The sequence below is a fragment of the Ovis aries genome, chromosome 3, assembly GCF_016772045.2.
Source record: "Ovis aries strain OAR_USU_Benz2616 breed Rambouillet chromosome 3, ARS-UI_Ramb_v3.0, whole genome shotgun sequence".
Classification (NCBI taxonomy): Eukaryota; Metazoa; Chordata; class Mammalia; order Artiodactyla; family Bovidae; genus Ovis; species Ovis aries.
This window is the reverse complement of record NC_056056.1, coordinates 41,441,228-41,465,929: the sequence shown is the minus strand read 5'-3', so window position 1 is coordinate 41,465,929 and position 24,702 is coordinate 41,441,228. Positions and strand designations below refer to the sequence as shown.

Genomic DNA, 24,702 nt, shown 5'->3' with positions numbered 1-24,702 from the left:
TTGCAGACACTGCCTGCTACTGGATTAATTGTCTAGCCTTCTAGGGATCTTAATCAAGATAACAAACCTATCTAAGAGAGGTTAGTGTGTTGTTGCCAATGTCAGGGTCTTGGTGACTAAGCAGACCAAGAACCTCTCTGCCAGGAGCGGTCAACATTTTTATGGAGATCAAAGCCCTAGACTCAAATGGTAAAACCCTCATTAGACATTTAAAGCCAGTACACTTAAGAGAAGGTAATAAAGAGACAACTGTGCCTTTTTCTAGGGTCTCTTAAAATAAAAGCTGCACCAGACCAAAGTCTTCCTTATGATGAATCAAATTTTGTTCAAGACAGTAAATACCCAAGGAGCTTATGTATAAGTTGGCTTAACTGAAAAGAAAAAAAGTTTAGTGTTTCAATAGTCAAGAATTCCAACATGATACAAATAGCAGTAACACAGGGTACTAGGCAAGGTCTCTGGTTCTGCTTAACAAAGATGTCAGTTATTCCACTGGGCATAATGAACTTCGGTTCATTAGCCAATCATTTAATACTGATTGAGCATTGGTTGTGTCCAAGGCTTTATGTTGGGATGAAGATAAGAGATCTTGCTACTGTGTAAATGGCTCAAAATAAATTAATGTATTAATTTTTTTGTTGTCGTTCAGTCAGAGTCACTAAGTCGTGTCTAACTCTTTGCGATCCTGTGGACTATAACCCGTCAGGCTCCTCTGTCCATGAGCTTTCCCAGGCAAGAATACTGGAGTGGGTTGCTATTCCCTTCTCCAGGGGATCTTCCTGGATCATAAAGTCATGTAAGTTAATGCAAGGTTTGCAGCAAGACCTGGGATTGATATATGTGTTTTATTCATTTATCTGTGTTCATTTTACAATAGATATTAATATTTATCTGAGGGATGAATAGTACAGCTACCATGTACTATTGGGAGACAGAGCCAAGATTCAGACACAATCTGAACTGGAAGGGCCAACTGTGTGGTCAGGAACACAAATACAAGTAAGATGATTCCACTCCAGTATGATCACTGTGGAAAAATTGATCATCTGGGCAAATTTTGACATGATGGCACACAGATGGAGCAACGAGTTCTTGTCTTAAGGTGATAATGAAAATATCCTGGGAAAGGTGGTGCCCAAATTGCAACCTAGAGGAAGAGGAGTGAGCCAGACAAAATGTGGGCAAGCTGCGGCAAGAAGGATGGAGAGAATGGCATGTGCAATTCTCAGAGACAAGAGAGAGGCTGGCCAAGTATGAAACAGTCAATAATTTGTGATAGCAAGAATTTAGGCATGAAAATAAGGGAGGATACAGGTAAAGAAAGACTAATTCATGAAGATATTTGAATCCATACCAGGGAGGTAGATGTATCTTGGGGACAATAGGGCTCCAATGATGAATTTCAATCATGGCAGCCATTTCAGTGATTAGAATGCAGGCAATGAGGAACCTGGGTAATTTTGCTTTTCTGGAAAATACAAAAGTCAACAGAAATGCCTGAAGCCAATAACCAAATTATCTTGAATATTTTGATTCATCTGTGATGGTGAATGAGGCATAAAGGATTCTATATGTTCTTTCTTCTCTCCACGGTGGTGAGATTCCTTAGAAAAATCAGTAAAAGGAATTTTTGAATAAGAAGTTAGTAAAAGTCATAAAAAGGCTTGAGTTAGAGTAGACATTTTGCAGCTGTTTCTGGCTGAAACCAGAAAGTGGAAATGAAGCAGCTGACACATCTCTCCTTATATTATAACTTTTATTAAGCAGACAACCTTCCTTCACCCTTACCAGCCCCATCTAACTCTAGGCACTTTTTTTTTTTTTTAATGTGAAAAGGATTTTAAAAAATGTTTTAAAGTTAATAAAATAAACAACTTGACCCGGTTAATCTGAATCAGTTTGCAAACTCCCTTTACATTTGGATTAAAAAAAAAATAAACCCTTAGATTAACAAACTCTTGGCAAATTCGCTGCCTCTCCTGCTAGTGAATTCTTTGCTAGTTACATTTCCGGCTCCCCAGACATGGGGATGAATAAGCCTGGATAAACCAGGCCTGGCTGTAATTACATTGAGAACTTTTTTTCTTTTTTTGCAATAAGAAAAAGTGTGTCATAGTGTACGGATATCCTTAAGGTGACATTCACTCTGATCTGCCAGTTTGGGGGCTGGGCCCTAGGTCCTTGCATCCAATAAAAATACTTGGCCAAAGGCACTTTCTACCTTTCTAATGATTAAAGATTTTGCTACTTGTGAAAGTGATAATGCTGCTGGCTAGACAAATTGAAAGGTGAAGGTGAGCTCTACAGAGGAGGCTAAAAGGACCTCAGTCAAACCAACTTTTCAGACTCCAGCTTTAATATCCTTTAAGCCCTTAAGAAACCAGGCTCTGGGGAATAAGTAGGGGAAAGTGTACAGATGCCAATTCCAATGGCCAACTGTACTCTGCCATTTTATGTTGGGAACTTGAGCATTCGTGGATTTGGGTATCCACAGGGGTCCTGGAGTCAACTCACCACAGATGCCAAGGAAGGACTATATTCTGGAAAGAACTGTCATCCTGGAGCTGGAGACAATCAGACATCCTTCTCATCTCTTCCTTAACATAGGACTTTGCCCAGTGACTCATCTTTTCCAGAACCGTTTTCTGATGACTCTTCTTCCATCTCAGTCATTTTCAAGGGGCTATTATAAGTCGAGTGATACAATATTTCTCCTTTTGTGTTACTCAGTCATGTCTGACTCTTTGTGACCCCACAGACTGTAGCCCGCCAGGCTTCTCTGTCCATGGAATTCTCCAGGCAAGAATACGGGAGTGGGTTGAGAGGAACTTCCCAACCCAGGGATTGAACCCTGGTCTTCTGCCTCACAGGCAGATTCTTTACCATTTGAGCTACAGGGAAGTCTGTGTATATTTCTCCTTAGCTGGCTTTAATTCCCTTCTTATATCTTTTTCTTTTTTTGCAATGGCTCCACCTAACTCTTCTGTCTTTCTCTTGGCACCATGCTCAGTGGTGTATGTGGTTCACGCAGTATGTGCTTAATACTTTGAGAAGGACATTATGAAAGAACTTAATGCTCAGAAAGAAAATGTGTAATGCCAGTCCCTAGCTACATTGCAAGCAGATTTCCCCTGCAAAATCACATTAATTACTCTCATAAAATATAACACTATCCTTATTACTTTTGGCAGTGAAAGAAAGCCTCTAATGTATACCTTTCCTACCATACCTCACACACTTAACTGAAGGGAGTTCAAATAGAGGGGTGGAAAGGTATGGAAAAGACTAGATTCTTCCAGTGGGAACCAAATGAGTTGGAGTGTGGAAGTCTGATTCTGAATTCAAAGTGGTCTGGGAAAACACAAACCTTTATATATCTTAAGTGTGACCCATTGGCCCCTTCAGTGTTTTGCAATGGAGTCTTCCTTTCAAAGTCTTCCCCTAATTCTTCTTTTTGGAAAAGTAGTGTGAAACTTACTTTCAAAGCCCTTAAGTGTAAAAATAAACAAGCATTCAGTCAATGAAGTCCCTGATGCCTTGCTACATCACAACACACTTTTGAGTCATAAATCACAGCTTTGACAGGTCTATGATGATGCATTGTGTTAATACATCATAATGACAATGTTGATGATGTATTAGTACAATATATCCTGAAAGCCTCTCACTTTAGAATTCTGTGTTTATGGATAGCAGAGGAAAGATTTGAGAGGGCTGAAATTGAGAAAAAGGGAGGCACAAGGGAGGGTTCAGGATGATGAACATCTTTTTTTCTGACAGGCCAACAACCAAAAAGGGAAATCAAAAGCTTCTACCTCCCAGGCACTAATGCCTTCCCTCTCTCAGTAGTTGTGTCATGGATGCAACTCCTGGAGATGTACATGGTTGTGCGGTGAGTTGCTTCAGTGGTGTCTGACTCTGCAACCCCATGGACTGTAGCCCACTAGGCTCCTCTGTCCATGGGATTTTCCAGGCAGGAATACTGGAATGGATTGCCATGCCCTCCTCCAGGGGATCTTCCCGACCCAGGGATTTAACCTGCATCTCTTACGTCTCCTGAATTGGCAGTCAGCTTCTTTACCATTGGAGCCACCTCATGATGCAACTTCTGGAGATGTAGATGCTAGCAAATCAGGAGTTGCACAGCTAGCTATTGGCGGGGCCAGACCTGATGCAGATCTTCTGGGTCTAAGCCCCATAATCTTTTCAGACTTTGAGGTGAATAAAATATCCTATATGTTTGTGAAATAAGAGCTCTGTTTTAGGTGAACTCATTAGACAAAATTTCCCATCACACTTGCACATTAATGTTTGCTAAAAGTGTGTGATCTTTAGCAATCAGTGGTCTTTTTTCCCTTGGCTTCCGATAGATGATGGAGTTGAACGAACTGCCTAAGAAGAGTGAGACAACCATTTCATTTGTTGGGCATTCACTGCCTAAGAAGAGTGAGACAACCATTTCATTTGTTGGGCATTCACTACTGCAACACACTGGTTCCCAGCATTTGCTACACCAAGCCATCAGACCAGACCAAGCCCTAATTGCCTATTAGTCTCTGCTTCAAACCAATTCAGCAAGGCTATTTCTCTTTTTTCAGCAGAACATCTGTGGTGACTTGACAGTGATGAAAGCAGTTAGTCCTTCAGTTCAACTCACCATCCTGCCTATAAAATAAGTCAATTATATACAAGTTGTGCCATCTTCATAATGAGATCAATTGGAAAAAACGCATGTTCTTTGTGAGGGAGAACTCTTATTACATCATATCTATCAAATCTTCAACTATTTCCAGTCAATCCAAAATTGGCTTTGACAGTCTTCATTTAAATCATCTTAGTTCAATTTTAAGATGTACCTGAAAAATAGCAAAACAAACAAACAAGAAAAGAGTAAGCCAAGTATAAAGATAAAAACCACTAGAAGTGCAATGGAAGCAGGAGAGAAGGGTAGAAAACTCAGTGGAATGGGTATGTCTTTGGTTAGGAAATAGGCCAAGGTCTATTTTTATATTAATGGGAAGAAAATTAAGAATTTAGATTATAAAATGGCTGGAATCATCATCAGCTAAATTCATATTTAAGGATGAGCAAGTTATTTTAAAATTTAGATTATAATGATATAAAACTAGAAATCAACTACATGAAGAAAGCTTGAAAAATCACAAATATGTGGAGATTATTACAGCATGCTACTGAACAAGCATTGGGTCAATGAAGAAATTCAAGGAGAAATTTAAAAAACTGGACAGCTACAGACAAAAGGATGATATTGGACCACTTTCTAATACCATATACAAAACTGAAATCAAAATGGATTGAAGACTTAATTGTAAGAACGAAACCACAAGAATCCTAGCAGTATGTCACGTCAGTACACACTTTGACATAATTCATGGTAATGTCTTGCTGGATATGTCTCCTCAGGCAAAAGAAACAAGCAAAAATAAACACATTGGACTACATGAGACCAAAAAGTTTCTGCACAACAAAGAAATCTCTGCATAAAACAAAAGAATAACCTAACCTAAATGAGGGAAGATATTTGTAAGTCATATATCCAGAAAGAGGTTAAAGTCCAAAATATATAAAAGACTCAAATAACTCAACAACAAAATATGAATAACCCAATTAAGAAATGGGCAGAGGATCTGAATAGACAGTTTTCCAAAGAAGCTATGTAGATGGCCAACAGGCACATGAAAAGATATACAAGATTACTAATTCTTTGGGAAATGCAAATCAAAACCACAGTGAGATATAGCCTCATGCCATTAGAATGGCTATTAACAAAAAGACAAGAAATAATACATTTTGGAGAGGATGTGGATAGAAGGAAACCATCATTGTTGGTAAGAGTGAAAATTGGTGCAGTCAATGTGAAAATAGTATGGAGTTTCCTCAAAAAAAAATGAAGATTAGAACTATCATGTGGTCCAGTTATTCCACTTCTGAGTATTTAAATAATTCTCTCTCTTTCTCTGTCTCTGTCTCCCTCCCTCTCTCTCTCAATATATATTTGCAATATTATTCATCCAGATAAAAGAATGACATCTTGCCACTTGTGACAGCATGATTGACCTTGAAGGTATTAGGCTAAGTGAAACAAGTCAGAGGAGAAATGTAAATATCATATAATTTCACTCATATGTGGAATAAAAAAATAAATGAACAAGCACAAACACATAGATACAGAAAACAGAGTAGTGATTACCAGAGAGGAAGGGGGTTTAAGGAAAGGCTTAACTGTCTGGTAACAGATGGAAGCTAAATTATTGGTGAATGCTCTATAATGTATACAGAAGTCAAAATATACTGTGTACACATGAAATGCAAAACAATGTGAACCAGTGTTACCTCAGTCTAAAAGAAAACACGTTGCAAGAGAGTTCACGGAAATACACAGATAAGTACATTCTTAAAACTAGCAAAACAGCTCTTGTTTCCAACAAATTCTAGAATTCAGATTTATCCAGATTAAGGCAAGTGAGGGTTTGATGTATATGAAAGTCAGACAAGAAAGAGGGCAATTATCTGATGAAATTTTTTGACACTAGAATGACATGTTTTGTGAGTATGTGTTTTGCTGCACATAGAGGTTATTTATTTATTTATTTTTTACTGATGCGCATATACTCTATTTCCCTACAGACTTGCCATACAGATGTGGGTAAGAACTGTCCTCATTCTCCATACTATATTTCCAATGTGTGGACCTTTGTACATATCTATTACTGAGGCTGATGTTTGTATTTGCCCATATAATAGATTTCTGATGTCTTGTATTACTCACCCTCCCCACTTCTAAATGTGCTTTTGAAAAGATTCAATGAAATTCAATATTAGATGACTTTACTGAGATAACCACTTATCAGGATCAGATCACATACTTAAAAATTCTCCCAGATATTTTCTCTCCGACTAGTTTCTACCAGTAAATGTGGCAGCCCGAGGCAGGAGGGACTCTATTGCCTCCCACTTAGTGCTAGGGAACCATCGGGTAAATGACTGACCTTGCTCAGTGCCCGTCTTGGATCTTGGAACCTGATGGAGTGAGTGTCTGGAGAGGGGTGTTAACTACCACAGCTCGAGAGCCACGGCTCACTTCTGCCTGTGCAGGCTCTACTGACCATCAGCTTTGATGGCAATTGCTGTCCTAAGAATTTTAACGTCGCTGTACAGACTGATGACAAAAACCCAAGGGTCTCGTGGCAAGCCTCCAGACTTTTGAAGAGCCTCTGCTCTCTGACCAGCGGGATTGTGGTAATGTTTGTTGCTCTTGGCCTCGAAGCCGATCTGTCCCACACCCAAATTGAGCATCTGGAGAAAGTACAATTTCCAAGAAGTGTTCCCAGAGGCCATATCTATCTCTCCATTACCAGAATAAAAGTATCCCAGCTACTCCAAAGTACCCAGCTAATGAAAAGCTGTCTTATTTGGCTCAACTGGATCATCGCAGTGATCTATAGGTCAGCTTACCCCTGCTCTGTTACCTCTCCCATCAAGTCAAGGGCACGGGATACTTAAACATATGTTTAAAAAATTCTCCTTGTTGTCATTCCCCGGGATCCATAAATCATTTTTGCTCTTATAAATCTACAAGGCTTTAATGCATGAGACCTCGGGGGATGGTAACATGGGCGTATAGGGAGAAAAGCTCCCTTTGCCTGCCCCAGGTCCATCAGCCTATTGGGGCTTCAGTTTATTTATCTATAAAATGAAGGTTTGAGTTAGATGAGAATGTAGGTATTTTTAGCAGTATCTTATACTTAAAGAACACATTGCTATAACATTTAATAAGAAAGTGAAAAACTGTACTGATAACTGCTATACTTTTAGAAAGTAGCACTGGTGCTTATAGATTTTTGCAACAGCCAGTGATGATAAACCCGCATTTTCTAGTGAAGCAACAAGTCTCCCCTCACTCCACCAACAGAAACACATTCCAAGACACTCAACCCTAAGTAGTCCCTCTCAAGACAAATGTCCCCAAACTGTTTATTAAAGGTTTGGTTCATCAATGTGGAATTACTGTAGGATCACTCATGTCTAGTAACATGGTCACAGCCAGTCCTTGCTCAGTATTGCATGGAATTCTTCATCAAGGTGCCAAAATTCTAGTCATATATCCTACTTGGGGGAACTCAATCTGCCAATGTATTTGACTGTTACTACATTTATGTATTTCTGTTTTGTGTCCTAAGAATTGAGCTGAACTGGGAAGTTCCTTTCCTCAGGCTTTTAAAAGAAATTATTTTATTGAAGTGTAGTTGATTTACAATGTCATGTTAGTACAGCAAAGTGATTCAGTTATATGTATGTATATATATATATATATATATATATATACATATTCTTTTTTATATTCTTTTCCATTATGATTTATCATAGGGTACTGAATAAAGTTCCCTGTGCTATCCAGTAGGAAATTGTTATCCATCCATTCTGTATATAATAGTTTGCGTCTCTTAATCTCAAACTCAGAGAAGGCGATGGCAACCCACTCCAGTACTCTTGCCTGGAAAATCCCGTGGACAGAGGAGCCTGGAAGGCTGCAGTCCATGGGGTCGTGGAGGGTCGGACACGACTGAGCGACTTCACTTTCACTTTTCACTTTCCTGCATTGGAGGAGGAAATGGCAACCCACTCCGGTGTTCTTGCCTGGAGAATCCCAGGGACGGGGGAGCCTGGTGGGCTGCCATCTATGGGGTCGCACAGAGCCGGACGCAACTGAAGTGATTTAGCAGTAATCTCAAACTCCCAATCCACCCCTTCACATTCCCTTACTCGCTTGCAACCACAAGTCTGTTCTCTGTGTCTGTGAGTCTACTTCTGTTTCATGCATAAGATAATCTATGTCATGTTTTAGATTCTACATATAAGTGATATATGATATTTGTCTTTGACTTCATTTAGTATGAGATGTAATCTCTGGGTTCATCCATGTTGCTGCAAATGGCATTATTTCATTCTTTCCTATGACTGAGTAGTATTCCAGTGTGTGTGTGTATGTGTGTGTGTGTGTGTGTGTGTGTGTGTGTGTACACCAATCTTTATCCATTCATCTACTGATGAGCAGTTAGATTGTTTCCATGTCTTGACCATTGTAATTTGTGCTCCTATAAACACAGGGGTGTGAGTATTTTTTTAAATTAGAATTTTGTTTCTTGGGCTATTGTTGATATAGTTCTTCGGTACAATTCTGTAATGGAAAGGAAAAACAGTGTTTCTTAAAACCCAGATCACATCCTATACAGGGCAGATTTCTGATTTAGAAGCCCCTTTGCCTTGCCAAGAGGCTCAACGAGGCAGTCCCAGAGACTTTGAAGGGAGAAATGTGAAGGAAATAAGAATGTAGGGTTTCTGGGGTACTCTTAAGGGTAAAGGGGGAAAGAGAAAGTCAGCTGGATAGTAACAGTCTGAGTGACGGGGCCAGGAGAATGTCCCTATGGTGGGATGTTCTCAAACTTTTAAAATAGGGGCTGCACCCATTTGTGGTCTATGTTCCTATGATAGAAACAGCTTCCACCCCATCCACACCCCATATCCCATTTTTGAATGGAGTTTCTGTGTGTATTAATACAATAATCATAAGAGATGTAGGAAAAAGCTTAGTTTCTCGCTTAGCTCTTCTCGAATACAGCAAGCCCAGATTGGTAGGACAACGTGTCCACTGAACATATATAAGAAAAGCATGAGTTTTGATTCAGAGGCAACCTCTGAGAATTTGCAGAAATCTTGGGGACTTTTTAGACTCCCACAAAGTATGGAATATAAAGTTTGAGACCGTCTTATCTGGAATGTAAAGGACCCAGAGACCTCAGCTGACATATGGGTTCCATTATAGGGAAGGACTTTTGTTACACTGGCATCAGGAATTAAGCTAATCTCCTCATATTGGACTTAATCCATCTGTGGTAATATTTTGTGAAATGAGATAAGCCTTGGGACATAGTTAAATGGGTGATAACAGGTGATTTCATGACTCAGTTTTGCTTGTATTCTGTCCTCTAATGAAGTTTTGACTTCTAAATGCAAATCTCATCCCTTGCCGCTCCCTCCCAGCATACACAAAAAGCAAACTCATCATGACCACTTTCACTTCCATTTCAACTGTAAATTCAGATGAAATGGTTAACTGCCCCCTGTGTGAACTGAAATATAAGTCCCCCTCTCTGTGTGGCTCCCCATCTTCAATCATCTCCCCATCCTAATTTCCCTGTAGTGGCCCTTGGCTACCCTCAGGGTCAGCCTCTCCCCTCCAAAGAGGGGCTTTGCTTCCTCTTACATCTTCAGTGAACCACAGTGACCTGTGAGGCTGATGCAGGTGCTTTGGGAAACCAGTTCATCAAGTGCTGCAGACAGTAAGGGCTGGGGTGAGCCATCAGCCCCTCAAAACTATGGTCTAGAATTGCCCTGGACCAGATTGCTGATGGTGACCTGGGGGTGAAAGGCTCTGGACTCCATTACCAGTCTCCTGAGTATTCTACCTAATTCAGTATCCTTTCATTTAATTGAAACATTATTTTCTCTCTGTTAGCCAGGGCACTCTAGCTGGTGTAGAGCAGTGTTAATCTTTCAGCTGATTTCCATCTTTGCAGAATTACTTTTCTAGCAATTAGATCCACTGGTATAAATTTGCCTTGCTCCTTCCTGGGGTTCAATGTTCAAATGGAAATCTCCAAGCTCAATGTGTTTCCCTCCAGGCTGACCCAGGGCAGATATTAATTAACTGGGGTGTCATGAAAATGTTGAGCTCGAAAAAAGCCAAGTAGGAGAATGTTTCTCTTGGGATGTCATTGCAGGCAGTAGACAGACTAAAGAGGGTGAGACCTGAATGAAGAAGAATTGCATTTAAAGTCAAGTGGAATGACTGCACTGTTAGTGAAGCAGGGAGCAAAACAATGGTTATTCTGGAAATGCATTAGAACTTTATGTTTAAAGTCGCTCAGTCGTGTCTGACTCTTTGTGAGCCCGTGGACTGTGGCCCACCAGGCTCCTCCATCTATGGGATTCTCCAGGCAAGAATACTGGAGTGGGTTGCCATTTCCTTCTCCAGGGTATCTTCCCAACCCAGGATAGAACCCAGGTCTCCCACACTATAGGCGGACGCTTTAACCTCTGAGCCACCAGGCATTAGAACTTATATGTAACCAAATATTCCACATCCTTTGCAGAAGTCTGAACATAGCTCATTTGAGCACATTCTTTAGGGCAGGTCATGGCCCAGGTCAAGGACTGGGTCATGGTCACCAGCCATCTCAGCTTGCTTGGAACTGAGGGGTCCTGGGACAAGGAGCTTTCCAAGCTCAATCTGCAAAAGTTCTAGACAAATGCAGAAGGTTGTTCACCCTATTACAGTTTCTGAGAAAGATGTATAAGTCAGTTGACTTCTCACACTTTGTGCTAAACTGAACGATGAGCAGTTTATGCTCACCATCTTATATACTGAAATGATCCTTTTAAGAAATCTGGCATCTGCTCCTGCAAATCTAGTTGAGAAACTAACACTAGATTTTCAAGGTAAGTAGGGCTGCTAATCATCAAATCTAGTGGCCTTCTCTTAGACCTTGCCTTCTCTCTGGCAGTGGATACCTTTGAATGTCTGCCTTTTCAAATTCTCTCTTCATTGGACTTTGGGGACACTTAATTTTTCTGATTCACTTCTTTCTGACCATCCCTCTTTCTCCATTGCTGCAATTTCTAGCTGCATTCCTGTTCTCTCTCTGCAGTGACTCCTACAGAAGCTGTGCTGGTTATTTACCTGTCCCCTCTAAGATTCTGCTCTCTGCTGCCAGGGCTGAGGATCAGCAAACTCTCACTTCCCTCGGTGTTCTCAATAGCTGGTTTTCTGTTAACTTGGGCCGTAGAGGCACCAGGGAGTGGTCAGAAAGCAGGAGAGAGGTAGGGCCTTTTCCTGCCCCACCCCACAGGGCAGTGCTTACTCACAGTTGCTGGTGGTTGCCATGGTAGCCGTAGAACGTGGCGATTCTGGTCTCCAGCAGCTGCAGCAAGGAAGCACCTTCCCAGAGATGCCCACTCTGGTCAATGCTGGATCTTGGAGCTATGATAGCCTTTGCAGGAACACAGAAGCTGGTGAGGCTTGAAGCCAGGGAGATTTCCAATTATTAATAGCATATAGTAGACTCAACTTCAGACTTGCATCCAACACTTGAAGGATCTATCTGTGTGGACAATCTAGTCTACACTATTCTAATCATCCTCCTATAGACCTTGACCCTTCCCCCGGATTACTAGAAAAACTTCTAGTGATGGAGCCATCATTCTTCTAGTAATTGATACTTGCCTTTCCCATATTTCCAAAACATAACTAGTCACAACATCTTGTCTTTTTTATATAAAACTCAAAGTATTTTGGACGACAAAGAAAGCTGAGTGCCAAAGAATTGATGCTTTTGAATTGTGGTGCTGGAGAAGACTCTTGAGAGTCCCTTGGACAGCAAGGAGATCAAACCAATCAATCCTAAAGGAAATCAACCCTGAATATTTATTGGAAGGACTGATGTTGAAGATGAAGCTCCAATCCTTTGCCCACCTGATGCAAAGAGCTGACTCATTAGAAAAGACCCTGATACTAGAAAAGGTTGAAGGCAGTAGGAGAAGGGGATGACAGAGGATGAGCTGGTTGGATGGCATCACCGATTCAGTGGACATGAGTTTGAGCAAACTCTGGGAGATAGTGAAGGACAGGGAAGTCAGGTGTACTACAGTCCATAGGGTCACAAAGAGTCAGACACAACTTAGCAACTAAACAACAACAGGTATCTTACATCTTTTACTTTGTCTCCTTTCCCTGATTTTGGCCTCTATAACCTTATTTATGTCTGACCAACAAAAATATATTTCTTATTTATTCACAAATGCAACTAACACCTGCTTTCTTTTAAGGGCTTTGCACCAGATACTTTGTGTACATGCTTTCTAAACATCATGGTGACTTTCAGATATATGCCTCTTTCTTCTGCAGATGAAGTAACAGAACTCAGAGACGTTAGTCCACTTTCCAAAGGTCACATAGGCATTAAGTGGAAGAGCATAGATCTGAACCTATATCCTTTTTAACTGCAGAGGCTACACTTTTTTATTTTATTCCTTTTCTGGTTTCTTCAACTTAAAATTTATCTGCATTTAATCAGTCTAGATAATTACTCTAAATTTCCTGTTTTAAAAAAACCTGATCAATAGTTAAAATCCAATCAATTTTTACTGAATGAACTGGACTTTCTACTCCTTTAAACACCTTTTAAAAATGTTAACAGCTTTATTGGGATGTAAATGACAAAACAAAATGCATATATTCAAATTATATAGTATGATGATTTTTGACATATATACACCTGTGAAATCATTATCATAATCAGGATAACAAATATTTGTTATTCAAAAAGTTTCCTTGTGTTTCTTCCTAATTTCTCATCTCACCCCTCTTCAGCCCTCCTCCCAGCCTATCCCCCATCAACTCCCAAAAAGCTACTGATATGCTCCTGTCACTATAAATTAGTTTATATTTTCTAGAATTTTATGTGAATGGAAACATACAGGGTGAACTCTCTTTTTTTTTTTTTCCCCTTTAGCTTCTCTCATTCAGTGTCATTATTTTCTGATTCATCCATGTTGTTGCATGGATCATTATCCTTTATTGTTCAGCACTATTTCTCAATTTGTTGATTCCTTCTCTTGATGATAGACACTTGTGTTTCCAGTTTTTGCAATTACAACTGCTGTGAATGCTCATGTAGAAGTCTCTGTCTAGTCATATGCTTTCATTTCTCTTGATATATGTGTAGGAATGACAAGGCTGGGTCAGGTGAAAGGGGGGATGTTTAACTTTTTAAGAAACCAACAAACGCTTTTCTACAGTGGTTGTGTGGTTTACATTTCCACCAGGAGTATATGAGAATTCCAGTTGCTTCACATATTTGCCAACATTTGGCAAGATCTGTCTTTTTAATATTATCCATCTTAAAAGGTTGGGGCTTCCCTTGTAGCTCAGTCAGTAAAGCATCTGCCTGTAGTGCAGGAAACCTGGGTTCGATTCCTGGGTCAGGAAAATCCACTGGAGAAGGAAATGACAACTCCAGTATTCTTGCCTGGGAAATCTCATGGGCAGAAGAGCCTGGTGGGCTCCAGTCCATGGGGTCACAAAGAGCTGGGCACGACTGGGCGACTAACACGTACTTATTTACTTATCTTAAAAGGTAAGATGATTTGTGGCTTGAATTTGCATTTCTCTAATGAATAATGATGTTGAGCATTTTCATACGTTTTGTCATCCATATCTTCTTTGCTAAAGTGTCCGTTAAGTCTGTTGCTCGTTCTTATTGAGTATTCATTTGACACTTTTTATTGTATAATTTGAGTGTTCATTTTATATTGTGGATACAAGTTCTGTATCAGATATGTGATTTGCAAATATTTTATCACAGTGTGTCTTATCTTTTCATTTACACTGTCTACCAAAGAGAAGAATTTCTTATTGCAATGAATCCTAATTTATCAAATTTTTATTTAATGAATTATATTTTGGTGTTACATCTAGGAAATCCTATCCTATCTAATTCACAAAGGTTTTTTTCCTATTTTCTTTCATTAGAAGTTTAGATTTTTAGATGTTTATAGTAAATTATATTGATCAAGGATTTTTAAAATGGGTATACAATTGTTCTGACACTATTTGTTGAAAATGTTATCCTTTCTCTATTGAGTAGCCTTTTATACTTCTGTTGAAAATTATTGACTTATATGCATAAATCTGTTTCTTGTTTCTCAATTATTTTCCAATGCCCTGTTTGTATAGCTTGCTGTCAATGCCACAATCTAGCTTTTGAATAAATCTTGAAGTTAGGCACTGTAAATTCTTCAGCTTTATTTTTTCCATGTTGTCTGGGCTATTTTAGGTACTTTGCATTTCTATATGATTTTGAGAATCAGTCAACTGATTTTTACAACATTCTGGTGGGATTTGATTTGGATTGTATTGAATCTATAGATATGTTTGGGAGAATTTTCACCTTAATAATATTGTGTTTTTCAGTTTATGACCATGGTATATCTTTCCATTTCAGTTCAATCACTTGGTTGTGTCCAGCTGTTTGTAACCTCATGGACTGCAGCATGCCAGACTTCCCTGTCCATCACCAACTCCTGGAGATTGCTCAAACTCATGTCCATCGAGTCGGTGATGCTATCCAACCATCTCATCCTCTGTCATCCTCTTCTCCTCCTTCCTTCAATCCTTCCCAGCATCAGGGCCTTTTCCAAGGGGTCCGTTTTTCACATCAGATGGCCAAAGTATTGGAGTTTCAGCTTCAGCATCAGTCACTTCAATGAATATTCAGGACTGATCTCCTTTAGGATTGACTGGTTGGATCTCCTTACAGTCCAAGGGACTCTCAAGAGTCTTCTCTAGCACCACAGTTTGAAAGTAGCGGTTCTTCAGTGCTCAGCCTTCTTTATGGTCCAACATTCACATCCATACAAGACTACTGGAAAAACCATAGCTTTGACTAGAGGAACCTGTGTTAGCAAAGTAATGTTTCTGCTTTTTAATATGCTCTCTAGGTTGGTCATAGCTTTTCTTCCAAAGGATAAGCATCTTTTAATTGCATGGCTGCAGTCACCATCTGCAGTGATTTTGGAGCCCAAAAAAATGAAGTCTGTCACTGTTTCCATTGTTTCCCCATCTATTTGCCATGAACTGATAGGACCAGATGCCATGATCTTAGTTTTTTGAATGTTGAGTTTTGAGCCAGCTTTTCCATTTTCCTCTTTCACTTTCATCAAGTGGCTTTTTAGTTCTTCTTTGCTTTCTGCCATAAGGATGGTGTCATCTGCATATCTGAGGTTATTGATATTTCTCCCCGCAATCTCAATTCCAGCTTATGCCTCATCCAGCCCAGCATGTTGGTGGTCTGGGTGTAGCCCACCAGGCCCCTCTGTCCATGGGGATTCTTCAGGCAAGAATACTGGAGTGGGTTGCCATGCCCTCCTCCAAGAGATCTTCCCAACCAGGGGTTGAACCCAGGTCTCCTGCATTGGAGGCAGATTCTTTACCATTTTACCCACCAGGAAACCCAAGAATACTTCAGTGGGTAGCCTATCCCTTCTCCAGAGGATCTTCCTGACCCAGGAATTGAGCCAGGGTCTTCTGCACTGCAGGCAGATTCTTTACCAGCTGAGCTACCAGGGAAGCCCTACAAGCACTGTGCACCAGGTAAATATATAGTTACATAATAAAGGTAGAAATTGCTTAAGAAGATTCCAGCCAAATAGGACTCTCAAATAATTCCTTTATTACTTAAGCATTTTATGTAAGCATAAATAAATGTATTTTGGTTATAATTTCTAAAAGTATAATATTATTTTTATTTCAAAAAATGGATTAAATGAAGAATAGAAAGAGAAAATATAGAACTAAGGGTGAAAAATTAAATAGCATATGTCACTTAAGTTTGATTTTTATAATGACTCAAATTATCTTCAAGTAGGGATTTGTCATCCCTGGTGGCTCAGATGGTAAAGCATCTGCCTACAAAGCGGGAGACCCGGGTTCGATCCCTAGGCTGGGAAGATCCTCTGGAGAAGGAAATGGTAACCCCCTCCAGTACTCTTACCTGGAAAATCTCATGGACGGAGGAGCGTTGTAGGCTGCAGTCCATGGGGTCGCAAACAATTGGACATGACTGAGCGACTTCACTTCTCTTTATCTTCTCCCAGGAAGGATTTTAGGAAATTTCTGTAAGTGTATATAGCCTGCAGCCAAAAAGAGAAGTTCATTAGAGCTAGAGTTATGGTTGATAGTATTGTCCAAATGAAGCTGGCTCTATCTATAATGAAAAATCAGCTAGGAGAGTAATATCTACCCAACTTTATTTCAGAACCATAAATTATAGTCTCCTATAGAGTACCTCTAAGGGTAAGTGTGCTGAAGGCAGGTCCCTCTATTCTTACCAATCACCCTAAAATAGGAGGAAAAGGTGGACAGACTTAGCTCTCCTCAAAGTGATTTGACTGGCATTCCCTACTTTCTCCAGAGCTAATGGCCTCTAATCAAAGAGAGTCTTGGCAAGCAGACCTTCCAAATGCCTTGTCCAAGGCTTATCCCTATGAAGACTCTGTCTCCTCTGTGGGGCCCATCTAACTGATTCCCTCATTAACTGCTAATATGGTCCATTTTTTTCCCCCCTCAAATTTTATCCTTTTCCAAATGGATATAGCTCTGTGCTAGGTATGATGGAAGATACTCTATAGATGGGTGGTGAGGTTCTTCTTCTTCAGAAGTGTGCAGTAAGATTGAAAGGAAGATTTGCATGTAGAGAAGTAATGGCATCAGGTGAAGAGTATTCTGTAGCCTGTTGGGAATAAAATCATGAAAAGAGATAGATGTGAGCTGGGATAATCAAGAGAGTTTTCCTAGAAAAACTGATCTTTGGTATGTCGGTGGACTGATAGGTTTCTGATCACTGTGAGCACTCTGAATGTTGACAGCTCATCATCCATTCATTCGAACATCATGCAAGAAATCCATTAAACCCAGAATTATTGAGTAGCATTCATTTCTGGTCTTCCCATATGCTCTTATCCTTAGGGTCTTAACCAGCAGGGAAGAACAGGTGGAGGTATGTCTGTTTTAATGGTCATCTTTATTCATCCAACACTAGTTCTGTAGCATGGATGCAATTTGAAGAGTTTATCCAAGAAAAGATATCTAGTGTCTCTTACTGTACTCACAAAGTTCTCTGGAAACTTAATAGTTCACTATATTTAACCCACTTTTACTACTTTTTAAAAATTTAGCATATGTTCACTATGTACTGTCTATGCACTAGTCAGTGTTATAAGTACGGAGAACTCAAACAGACAAGGCTGTAATTGAGAAGTAAATCACAACCTGAGAGGTCCTCTCCAAGGAGTAAAGGGCCCAAGCCCCATATTAATCTTCCCAGTCCAGGGTACCTTCTCTGAGAAGACAAGCCCCCATAATGTCTGGCTCTGAAAATCAATGGGGGAACCAGAGGGCTGAGCAAAACTGAGATTCCTTTCTTGAAGGAGTCATACACAAACTCACTTGCTCTGAATTTTAGCACAAAGGCAGTGTTCATCAAAAGATGAATGCAAGGACTTCCCAGGTTATGCGGTGGTCCTTCCTGCCAATGCAGAGGGCATGGGTTCAATGCCTGGTCCTGGAAGATTTCACACACAAGGGGTAACTAAGTCCATGCACCAAGACTACTGAACCCAAACTCTAGAGCCTGCATACTGAAACTATTGATCCTGTGTGCTGAAACTACTGAAGCCCATGTGACCTGGCACCCATGCTTTGCAAATAGAGAAGCCACCAAAATGAGAAGACTGTGCAACACAGCTAGAGAGTAGCCGCCACTTGCCACAGCTAAAGAGAGCCAGCATGCAGCAGTGAAGAGCCAGGACGCCCAATAAATAAATAGCCATTGTTCCTTATATACAATTCAAAAGAACCCTTTAAAAAAAAGATGAATAGGTAAAGAATATGTGGCCTATCTACCTATTTATATACAATGGAATAGTGCTCAGCCACAAAAAATATCACAGTATTGGAATTTGCAACAACATGGACATGGGCCTAGAGAGTATTATGCTAAGTGAAATGATTCAGGCAGAGAAAGACAAACACTGTATTATTTCACTTATGTGAATTTCACTTACGTGGATTTCACTTATGTGGAATCTTAAAAAAGCATATGGACAAGCAAAACAAACCAGAAATAGACTCATAGAGAATAGTCTAGCGGTTACCAGAGGGAGGAATGCTGAGCAAAACTAGGTGAAAGGAATAAAGAGGTACATGTAACCAGTTATGAAATAAACAAATCACAAGGATGTAGGGAATAGAGTCAATAGAGTGGTGGCTGCACGGACGCAGGAGGGTCTAGAGGAGCTATTCCATGTTCAAGGACAGGAGGGGCAGCAGTGAGTAGATACCCTGCGTCCAAGGTAAGGAGCAGCGGCTGCACTTGGCTGGAGCAGCCGTGAAGAGGTACCCCACGTCCAAGGTAAGAGAAACCCAAGTAAGATGGTAGGTGTTGTAAGAGGGCATCAGAGGACAGACACAGTGAAACCATACCCAGAAAACTGTCAATCTAATCACACTAGGACCACAGCCTTGTCTAACTCAATGAAACTAAGCCATGCCCTTGAGGCCACCCAAGACAGGTGGGTCATGGTGGAGAGGTCTGACAGAATGTGGTCCACTGGAGAAGGGAATGGCAAACCACTTCAGTATTCTTGCCTTGAGAACCCCATGAACAGCATGAAAAGGCAAAATGATAGGATACTGAAAGAGGAACTCCCCAGGTCAGTAGGTGCCCAATATGCTACTGGAGATCAGTGGAGAAATAACTCCAGAAAGAATGAAGGGATGGAGCCAAAGCAAAAATAATACCCAGTTGTGGATGTGACTGGTGATAGAAGCAAGGTCTGATGCTGTAAAGAACAATATTGCATAGGAACCTGGAATGTCAGGTCCATGAATCAAGGCAAATTGGGAGTGGTCAAATAAGAGATGGCAAGGGTGAACGTCGACATTGTAGGAATCAGCGAACTAAAATGGACTGGAATGGGTGAATTGAACTCAGATGACCATTATATCTACTACTGCGGGCAAGAATCCCTCAGAAAAAATGGAGTAGCCATCATGGGCAACAAAAGAGTCTGAAATGCAGTACTTGGATGCAATCTCAAAAATGACAGAATGATCTCTGTTTGTTTCCGAGGCAAACCATTCAATATCACAGTAATCCAAGTCTATGCCCCAACCAGTAACGCTGAGGAAGCTGAGGTTGAACGGTTCTGTGAAGACCTACAAGACCTTTTAGGTAACACCCAAAAAAGATGTCCTTTTCATTATAAGGGACTGGAATGCAAGTCAAGAAACACCTGGAGTAACAGGCAAATTTGGCCTTGGAATGCAGAATGAGGCAGGACAAAGACTAATAGAGTTTCACCAAGAAAATGCACTGGTCATAGCAAACACCCTCTTCCAACAACACAAGAGAAGACTCTACACATGGACATCACCAGATGGTCAACACCAAAATCAGATTGATTATATTCTTTGCAGCCAAAGATGGAGAAGCTCTATACAGTCAACAAAGACAAGACCGGGAGCTGACTGTGGCTCAGATCATGAACTCCTTCTTGCCAAATTCAGACTGAAATTGAAGAAAGTAGGGAAAACCACTAGACCATTCAGGTATGACCTAAATCAAATTCCTTATGATTATACAGTGGAAGTGAGAAATAGATTTAAGGGACTAGATCTGATAGATAGAATGTCTGATGAACTATGGATGGAGGTTTGTGACATTGTACAGGAGACAGGGATCAAGACCATCCCCATGGAAAAGAAATGCAAAAAAGCAAAATGGCTGTCTGAGGAGGCCTTACAAATAGCTGTGAAAAGAAGAGAAGTGAAAAGCAAAGGAGAAAAGGAAAGATATAAGCATCTGAATGCAGAATTCCAAAGAAAAGCAAGAAGAGATAAGAAAGCCTTCCTCAGCAATCAATGCAAAGAAACAGAGGGAAACAGCAGAATGGGAAAGACTAGAGATCTCTTCAAGAAAATTAAAGATACCAAGGGAATATTTCATGCAAAGATAGGCTTGAGAAAGGACAGAAATGGTATGGAATTAACAGAAGCAGAAGATATTAAGAAGTAGCAAGAATACACAGAAGAACAAAAAAGAGCTTCACGACCAAGATAATCACGATGGTGTAATCACTCACCTAGAGCCAGACATCCTGGAATGTGAAGTCAAGTGGGCCTTAGAAAGCGTCACTAGGAACAAAGCTAGTGGAGGTGATGAAATTCCACCTGAGCTATTTCAAATCCTGAAAGATGATGCTGTGAAAGTGGTGCACTCAATATGCCAGCAAACTTGGAAAAGTCAGCAGTGGCCACAGGACTGGAAAAGGTCAGTTTTCATTCCAATCCCAAAGAAAGGCAATGCCAAAGAATGCTCCAACTACCACACAATTGCATTCATCTCATACACTAAGTAATGCTCAAAATTCTCCAAGCCAGGCTTCAGCAATACATGAACCGTGCACTTCCAGATGTTCAAGCTGGTTTTAGAAAAGGTAGAGGAACCAGAGATCAAATTGCCAACATCCGCTGGATCATGGAAAAAGCAAGAGAGTTCCAGAAAAACATCTATTTCTGCTTTATTAACTATGCCAAAGCCTTTGACTGTGTGGATCACAATAAACTGTGGAAAATTCTGAAAGAGATGAGAATACCAGACCATCTGACCTTCCTCTTGAGAAATCTGTATGCAGGTCAGGAGCAACAGTTAGAACTGGACATGGAACAACAGACTGGTTCCAAATAGGAAAAGGAGTATGTCAAGGCTATCTATTGTCACCCTGCTTATTTAACTTCTATGCAGAGTACATCATGAGAAACACTCGGCTGGAAGAAGCACAAGCTGGAATCAAGATTGCTGGGAGAAATATCAATCACCTCAGATATGCAGATGACAACACCCTTATGGCAGAAAGTGAAGAGGAGCTAAAAAGCCTCTTGATGAAAGTGAAAGAGGAGAGTGAAAAAGTTGGCTTAAAGCTCAACATTCAGAAAACGAAGATCATGGCATCTGGTCCCATCACTTCATGGCAAATAGATGGGGAAACAGTGGAAACAGTGTCAGACTTTATTTCTGGGGGCTCCAAAATCACTGCAGATGGTGACTGCAGCCATGAAATTAAAAGATGCTTACTCTTTGGAAAGAAAGTTATGACCAACCTAGATAGCATATTGAAAAGCAGAGACATTACTTTGCCAACAAAGGTCTGTCTAGTCAAGGCTATGGTTTTCCCTGTGGTCATGTATGGACTGTGAAGAAAGCTGAGGGCTGAACAATTGATGCTTTTGAAGTGTGGTGTTGGAGAAGACTCTTGAGAATCCCTTGGACTGCAAGGAGATCCAACCAGTCCATTCTGAAGGAGATCAGCCCTGGGATTTCTTTGGAAGGAATGATGCTAAAGCTGAAACTCCAGTACTTTGGCCACCTCATGTGAAGAGTTGACTCATTGGAAAAGAGTCTGATGCTGGGAGGGATTGGGGGCAGGAGGAGAAGGGGACGACCGAGGATGAGATGGCTGGATGGCATCACTGACTTGATGGACGTGAGTCTGAGTGAACTCTGGGAGTTGGTGATGGACAGGGAGGCCTGGCGTGCTGTGATTCATGGGGTCACAAAGAGTCGGACATGACTGAGTGACTGAACTGAACTGAACTGATTGTAATGACTTCATGTGTGACAGATGGTAACTAGGCTTACTGTGGTGATGGTTTTTTAATGTATCTATATGTTGATTTACTGAGCTGTATACCTGAAACACATGATATCATATGTCAACTATACCCTAATAATAAGAAGAAAGGATAATTCTAAAGATTTTGAACCGCCAGAAAAATAGAGCTCCCATGGATAGAAAAAGGGAGAAGCAGCCGGGGAGGGGGTGGGGCAGGAACTCTGGAGCACTTTAAGTTGAGATGTTCATTGGGCAACTGTATTAATTTTCAAGGCTGCTACAAAAAATACCCAACAGTGGGTAGCTTCAAACAATTGCAATTTATTTTCTCACACATATGGAGGCCAGAAATCTGAATCAAGACATTGGCACACTTTCTGCAATGGCTCTGGGAAGGGATCCTTTATTTCCTCTCTGAGCTTCTGGCATTTGCCAGCAACATTTGGTGTTCCTTGACTTGTCAATGCATCATTCCAGTCACATGGCCATCTTCTCCTTGTGTGTCTTCACATCATTCACTCTGTGTGTGTGTGTCTACTTCTGTGACTAAATTTCCTTTTTTTTCCAGAGGGAACCAGTCATATTGGATTAGAGTCCACCATAATGACCTCATTTTAACTTGATGACCTCTGTAAAAACCTTACTTCAAAACAAGGTCACATCCGGAGGTACTAGGCTTTAGTGCTCCAACAAATCATTTTGGGGGGATGAGTCAACCCATAACAGCTTTCAAGTTAAGAAGTCCAGTAAACAGTTAGATGTCAATGAGATCGTCGAAAGTTAGCAGAGAGGTTTGATCTAGAAACAAAAATGTGGGAGTCATCAGCATTATAAGTGGTATAAATAAGGTGGGAGTGAGATCACCAGAAAGTGAGCATAAACAAAATAAAATTTGGAGTCATTTAGAAGCTGGGAACAGCAGAAGAAATGTCAACATCTCAAATTGGGAAGATGTGTTCTAGTTCCTCATGTAGGTGGAACTCATAATATAAACATAGTGAGCCTGCTAACTCCAGAGTGTCCTTGAATTTATTTTTTTATTTTTTTCAAAATGCTTGTTTCAGAAGAGAATAGTGCTGAATTCCCTGTAGCTCAGGCAGTACTCTAGCAGTTTGGTAGCTCAGATGGTGAAGAATCTGCCTGCAGTGAGAGAGACCAGGGTTTGATCCCTGGCTCGGGAAGATGCCCTGTAGAAGGAAATGGCAACCCATTCCAGTTTTCTTGCCTGGAAAATCTGATACACAGAGGAGCCTGATGGGCTACAGTCCATGGAGTCGCAAGAGCTGGACATGACTTAGTGACTACACCACCACCACCAGTGTTGAATGATATTCCTAATTCAGTTTGTTGAAGTAAAAATCATTCTGAAAAACATTAGAAAGCTAGTGCTGAATTTAAATAGTGCATCTCATCAAAGCTCATTTAAGAATAAAAAAAATGACAGGAATGGTCTCTGCATAATGATAAAGAGTTGAACCTTGAGGGGTTAGACTTACAGTTTTCACTTATGAACATATTTTGGATTACATGGTCATGCCACACATTTTCCAAACGCAAAATTTTCTAGTGGAGGTAGAATTTAGAGTTGAATGATGTTTTCTAGATCATTCTGTTGACAAATCAGCAAAGGGAAACCTGGAGCCAGGAAGCAACCAACCCAACTAAGATGGTCATGGACTGAGGCTAACAGAGTCGTCTCACTTCAAGTTCAGCTGCCCTGCTTCACAGTTTAAAAATGAAGGGAATTTGTGAGAAAAATTGTAACTTAAACACTAGCTCAAATCTTATTCTAACAAAAAGTAAGAATGTATAATACATATTGCATGCATATTGGTATACCATTGATCTTGGAGGTTATACTGGCAGTAGCTTAGCTTGAGGAATTCCATTTCAATTTTATCAGAAGCAAAAGTAAGACAAAGTAAAGCTGCACCCTCCACTTAGGGCAGCTTTGTGTGAAAGTGAGGAGGAAATTGAAATATCAATAACCTCAGATATGCTGGTGACGCTAACCTCATGGTAGAAAGCAAAGAGAAACTAAAGAGTCTCTTGATGAAGGTGAAGGAGGAGAGTGAAGGAGCTGGCTTGAAATTCATTCAAAAAACTAAGATCACGGCATCTGGTCCCATCACTTCATGGCAAATAGGTGGGGAAACAATGCAAACAGTGACAGACTTTATTTTCTTGGCTCCAAAATCACTGCAGACAGTGACTGCAGCCATGAAATTAAAAGATGCTTGCTCCTTGGAAGAAAAGCTGTGACAAACCTAGACAGCATATTAAAAAGCAGAAACATTACTTTGCCAACAAAGGTCTGTATAGTCAAAGCTACGGTTTTTCCAGTAGTCATGTATGGATGTGAGAGTTGGGGCATAAAGAAGGCTGAGTGAT

General features: G+C 40.5%; 1 long non-coding RNA gene across 1 annotated transcript in view; it reads right to left on the bottom strand.

Annotated features, from left to right (window-relative positions):
* Positions 1–1,739: 1,739 nt before the first annotated feature.
* The window catches only part of LOC132659580 (uncharacterized), a 40,603-nt gene continuing 17,640 nt past the window's right edge, over positions 1,740–24,702 (bottom strand). Inside the window, exons 2-3 of the long non-coding RNA XR_009600144.1 lie at positions 16,632–16,770; positions 1,740–4,856 (exon numbers count right to left, since the gene is read on the bottom strand). This is a non-coding gene — a long non-coding RNA (uncharacterized LOC132659580). The remainder of the gene's footprint in view (positions 4,857–16,631; positions 16,771–24,702) is intronic.